This window comes from Diadema antillarum, unplaced genomic scaffold (assembly GCF_040938485.1).
Source record: "Diadema antillarum isolate AM-2024a unplaced genomic scaffold, OU_Dant_1.0 scf00000116, whole genome shotgun sequence".
Lineage (NCBI taxonomy): Eukaryota > Metazoa > Echinodermata > Echinoidea > Diadematoida > Diadematidae > Diadema > Diadema antillarum.
This window is the reverse complement of record NW_027271005.1, coordinates 1,136,624-1,142,786: the sequence shown is the minus strand read 5'-3', so window position 1 is coordinate 1,142,786 and position 6,163 is coordinate 1,136,624.

The following is a 6,163-nucleotide window of genomic DNA, read 5'->3' as shown; positions in this document are numbered from 1 at the left end:
ATGTCCGAGCGGTAAAAACATATACAGAGTTAATCGACCCTTCGGAAACTAATAGTCTCGGTGGGGATGAGTTCTTAGGTCAAAGTATATGACCGAGGAGGGAAGATGGAATGTAAAAGGAGAGGAATATATGTGTAGTGTGTGTGTGTGTGTGTGTGTGTGTGTGTGTAGTGTTTGTATGTAGTAGATGTGTAGTAGTAGTAGATGTGTTTGGGTTGTGTGGTGTGTGAAAATAGAAACTAAGTCAAGTGAGTCGTACACAGAAACAAAGAAAGACACAAGGTTGTGGTACTCAGATTTCAAGTTCAACAAAAACAAAAATCTTCATTTACAACATTTCAAAATCGCCACTGTTACATACTCATTTATTAATGCATGCCTAAGCCAATTCGTAAATTGTAATACCGAACCATGCATACACTTCGTTTGATTGTACGTGTGAATAAGTTCTTCTATTTCCCCTTAGTTTCTGACTCGCCAGAATTCCTAACAGTAACATCTCCTGAAACTAAAACCAAGCATGTCTCTACGCTCTAGTAGAATTTGAATTTGCCAAAAGATCCCAAAACATAAGTTGAAATTTTACATGGGGAAATAGGGGGGGGGGGGGGGGGGTTGTAGTTGATATGTAGAGGAGTGAGCAGATGTTCGATACTTGGAGTAAAATTCCAAGAGTCTCCTCTACATAAGGGGAGGGGGAGGGAGAAAGAAAGTAGTGTGTTGAGGAGTGAGCAGAGAGTAGCTCGTTACCTGGAGCAGGACTCCGGGAGTCTCCTCTCGATCTTAAAATTTCTCCTGCTTATATACTCTTAATGCGGACGTCGAGGGAAACACTACGCGGAGGTAGCTACGGTATGCGCTAAGCGCTGAACTTGTACACACCGTAGATTTTGTGCTAGTTTGACGTCGCAAATATCTTATTATCTTGACAAATATCACTTTCCATACTATAATATCCGTGTTACAGTAAACTGTGAGTTATTTATCAAATGACCAGATACATAAGATAAACCAAATTTCTCTACTCATTGACCAGAATCGCCAAAATAGCAGCAATTTTTACATACGGAGGATCCAAATCACACGTTGACGTGGCTACGTCATCACAGCGATGCGAAGCCAAAGCTCGCATTCAATCTTGCATCAATTTGCGAGTTAGCTTCCGAAGAATAATAAAATTCACTTCTATCACCAAAAGCTAGTTCATATATCAGTAATTGCAACTTATCTTTCTCAGATATGGTGAATTTAAGAAATTTGGATATGAATTGAAATAAATGACCAAAGTATCGATGATAACGAACGAGGGAAGGTCTACAACCCTGAATGAACACTACGCGGTACGCGCATCTATCGGCAATGTTTTGGATCCTTCGTAAGAACTTAACATCGTCTTCAAACTCCATATTCCTTCATATTTCTGTCAACATGGGGTAAGTTACCACTCAAATATTCGCTACACATACTAAATCCTTCAATTACCAATATATTCCTGGCCGTAAGTTCATAACAAACGGGTATTCCCTACATTCTTCAATACCTTAAAGAATGTATGAAGTTGCTGAATGCAATGTGCATTAACCATTTCTATACTTATAACACATATCCAAGCAAAACAATTTCAGCTACGTTAAACCTCTATAGACCTCTAGGTCAAGTAGTCAAGTCAGGAATCAACAGTGAATGTCGCAAACTTCGATTAAAAACTGTCTGACTGTTCGTAACGAGGTTGGCTCGTTACACAGCCCTCCTCCCTCTGAAATGCGTCCTCGCATTTATAAGCTTAAAATTCATCAGAACCTACCTATTCATGCTTATAAAATAGCGAATTTCTTCGAGGAGACAATTTACGGAAGTGTAATAGGCCACTTCATTTATTTCCAAATATAGAATACAATCATAACAATATCATCAAAGTCCCAACTTTGATCTGTAAAACATAAGCATTTGATAGACATTAGCCTTTGCTTCCTGAATATGTGAATGTGGGCCCTTATACAACCATCCAATAACAAACTCCTCTGAGTCACATCAAACACCAAAAACTACGCACACTCCAAAACAGTCAATTCATACCAAATATCCATAATCCATAAACTTCAAGTGAAAATGTGCGTCAAGATACTTACTTCAGGAAGCAACGGCTAATACTTACCAAATTAGCCATTCTATTCACCACATTCCGGTGATTATTTTGAGAACAAGTTCGGGTTTCCTCGAAGAAATTATTAATAATCTTAAACATTGAAAACACCAAACATCAATTTCAGTGGCGTTACAAATGATTCACATGCATTGAAGGATAGGAGAAAACAGAGACAGAAAGAGGAGAAGAGAGAGGAAGGAAAGAAGGAGAGAGAAAGATACGGTAGAAACATCTATCTTTCAGAGATAGATTCCATATATACACATCTCATGAGAATATAAACATGCACTGAATGATACAAGAAAAACAGAGAGAGGGTGAAAGAGAGAAAAGAAGGAAGTGACAAGAGTGAATAGGAAAGATAAAAGGTGAAGACAGATAGATACGGTAGAAAGATTCATGCATCATTCAGAGATAAATACATCGCATAATAAGAACACTGGACGTGCAGAGATCCACAGGCGCGGCAGGATGCGGAGAGAAGAGGAATCCGACGAAAAACACGGAGCGTCAATCCTTCGGGGTCTGGGGCTTCAGGGTTGACGAGGGTGAAGTCGACGTCAGGCTTCGAGACTGGCGAAGGTAGAAGCGGCTCCTTTGCCACTTCAGCAGGTAGGCCGGCCGGCCAAGTCCATTGGAACAGCAACCGAGGTCGGGATTGAGTGGGCCGACTGGGATCTTTAATCGGCGAAATCAGGGTGGGGGTAGGGAAGGAGAAGGGGAGTTCCCTTGGGTGAAGGGGATGGGAAGTCCCTGGGGTGATGGGATGGGCTAGTAGAAATAGTCAGGGGGTCTTCTAGCCCTTAAAGGATAGCGTCTGGATTGTTGGGTTTGGAAGGATGTCAAGTCGGTTCGTTCGGAAGGTAGGTTACTCAGAATTTCATCATTGTCGTCATCACTTGGATGGTCTGAAGTAACCCCTTCAATCAAGTGGGTATCTGATGGCGTCTCTTGCCATGGGGCTAGTTCTTCCCCTGTGTAGGGTTTGAGACGGTCGAAATGTACTATCTTTGGTTTGCTTCTGGGAGTGAGTTGAATTCGGTAAGTTACGTCAGAGAGTCGAGTGGTAACTCTGAATGGGCCTTCCCATCTGTTAGTTAGTTTGGGACTTACACCCTTCCTACGAAAGTCGTTCCGAAGCCACACAAACTGTCCGACTTTGAAAGTTTCACCTGACGTTTGCCTATCGTAATTTCTCTTCTGTCGTGTCATATTCGTTTTGCCGTGTTTGGTCACCCGTGTATGGGTGTCTTCCATACGGTCTCTAAGTTCGGCAGCATAATCTGTGCGCAATTCAGGGGCAGAGTGTCGTGCTACCAGATCTATGGGTTGGGTAACCTCGCGGCCAAACATCATCATATTCGGGGTTTCTTGGATTGTCTCATGAACAGTGCTTCTATAGGCAGCGGTGGCAAATGGGATATAACGATCCCAGTCTTGCTGGTGTTCAAGAGGGTCGATCATCGTGGCTAGCATTCCTAACAATGTCCTATTGAAACGTTCTATCATTCCGTCTGACTTTGGATTGTACGGAGTAGTTCATGTTTTCTTTGCACCTATGAGCTTGCAGACTTCTTGAAACAAATTCGACTCGAAATTACGACCTTGATCTGTATGAATTTCCTTCGGTACACCATATCGGCAGACAAATTCCTCTACTAACTTCTGCGCAACGGTATGCGCTTGTTCATCAGGAATGGCATAGGCCTCAACAAACTTAGTGTAGTAATCTGCTACCACCAAAATATACCTATTGCCATCATAGGTCAACGGAAGGGGCCCTAAAATATCTAATGCAATCCGCTCCATCGGACTGCCAGATTGTCTCTGTTGCAACGGTGCTCTTCGTTTCTTCCGATAAGTTTTCCGCCTACTACATGCGGTACATAGTCGAATGAAAGATCTAACATCTGCTTTCATCCCGACCCAATAATAACGAAGCTGAGCGTTCTTTAGCGTTTTGGTAGACCCGAGATGTCCACCAAAAGCTCCGGAGTGAAGTTCCTGTAAAACTTCATGTACCATAGATTTCGGCAAAACTAGTCTATCTCTAGTAGTCCTACTATCTTCCGATTCCCATTTCCGGAAAAGAACTCCATTACACATATGCAACTGTCCCCAGTGACCTAACACTTTGGTTCTAAACGAGAGAGGAGACATTTCCTCTTTTGTCGGCTTAATTCCGCGTTCTAAAGCCTCTATGACTGGCCTTAGACTTGGATCATCTAGTTGAGCCTTCCTTATCTCAACAAAACTACCATCATCCGACAACTGAATAACACAAGTTCGACCAAAGTTTAGTTCGTTAGTTTCAAGTTCACATTCAGTTTCTCTACCACATTGTGTACAAGGTCGTCTCGAAAGTGCATCTGCATTGGCATGGCTGCGGCCAGCCCTATGAACTATCTCAATGTCATACTCCGATATAACCTCAAGCCATCGGGCTAGTTGGCCCTCAGGTTGTTTGAAGTTGGTGAGCCATCGCAAGGCTCCGTGGTCAGTTCTCACTTTGACATGTCTACCGTAAAGGTACTGTTTGAAATGCTTCAAGTAAGTGACTATTGCTAGTAATTCCCTACGCGTGACGCAGTAGTTACGTTCGGCTTTACTTAGGACTTTGCTTCCGTAAGCGATAACCCGTTCTTGTCCATCCAAGACTACAGAAAGTACCCCACCGATACCGTTTTTACTAGCATCAGTGTCAAGGATCAATTCTCCTTCTAAAGTAGGGTACGCAAGGATGGGAGTAGTTGTTAGTCTATTCTTCAGTTCATCGAATGCGTTTTGACAAGCGGGACTCCATTCGAACCGCCCGGCACGTTTCTTTTCGGTTAACTGGTGAAGAGGTTTCGCGATAGAGGCGAAGTCCTTAACAAAGCGTCTGTAATACGAGGCTAGCCCAAGAAAGCTTCTAACTTCTTTGACATTTGTTGGTGTTGGCCAGTTTTTGATTGCCTCGGTTTTCTCTGTCTGAGTCGATATTCCTAGGTTCGATACTTCGTGCCCAAGGTAAGACACCTTAGTTTTGAACAAGTGACACTTCTTTGGTTTCAGTTTCAGGTTTGCTTGTCTCAATCTTTGGAACACTTGTTTCAGTTTCTCGAGTTCCTCTGGTACTGAACTACCGAAAACAATTACATCATCTAAGTACACTAAGAGGGTTTCCCAGTGGAGTCCTCTCAAGACTTTGTCCATTAGTCGTTCAAAAGTGGCAGGGGCGTTACATAACCCGAATGGCATGACGTTCCAAGCATAGAGCCCACCATCGGCTAAGAAAGCTGATTTCTGTTTTGCATCATCATCGAGCCCTACCTGCCAATAGCCGCTGGCTAAGTCTAAGGTTGAAAACCAAGAAGCGCCTGATAAGGCATCAAGTGTTTCGTCAATGCGTGGTAACGGATAAGCATCTTTGATAGTGGCAGCATTGAGTTGCCGATAGTCCACGCAAAATCTCTGCGTGCCGTCTTTCTTACGTACAAGAACTATGTTTGATGACCAGGGACTATCTGTTGTTTCTATTAGCCCTTTGTCCAAAAGTTCTGATACTTGTCTTTTGATCTCAGTCCTTTGACCGAGTGGATGCTTCCTAGGTCTTTGTCTAATGGGATGTTGTCTTCCCGTGTCAATGCTGTGTTCGACAAGATTAGTCCTGCCAATATCATTCTCTCCTTGCGAGAAAACATCGTGAAATTCAGTTAACAGATTTGCTACATCCTTGTGATACTGGTGAGGAAGTTCCTCAGTGCTTCTTTCTAATAGATCTCGCAAGTGTTCTGGTACTTCCTCAGAGTTTGCTACTTCAGAGTTTGGAGTGGTTTCAATGTCACTCTCATCAACTACTGTTATCGTACCTAAGTAAGTTCCTTTCTTGATTACTTTGTTTGAAGGTGAGGGATTGAAGATTCTCATTGGGACAGTTTCATTCCCTGTTCTGACCAAAGTACGAGCTACGATCAGTCCTGACTTTGTTAGATGGTTCTGAGCATCGCCTACTTCTACAATTCCAAACTTATTTGG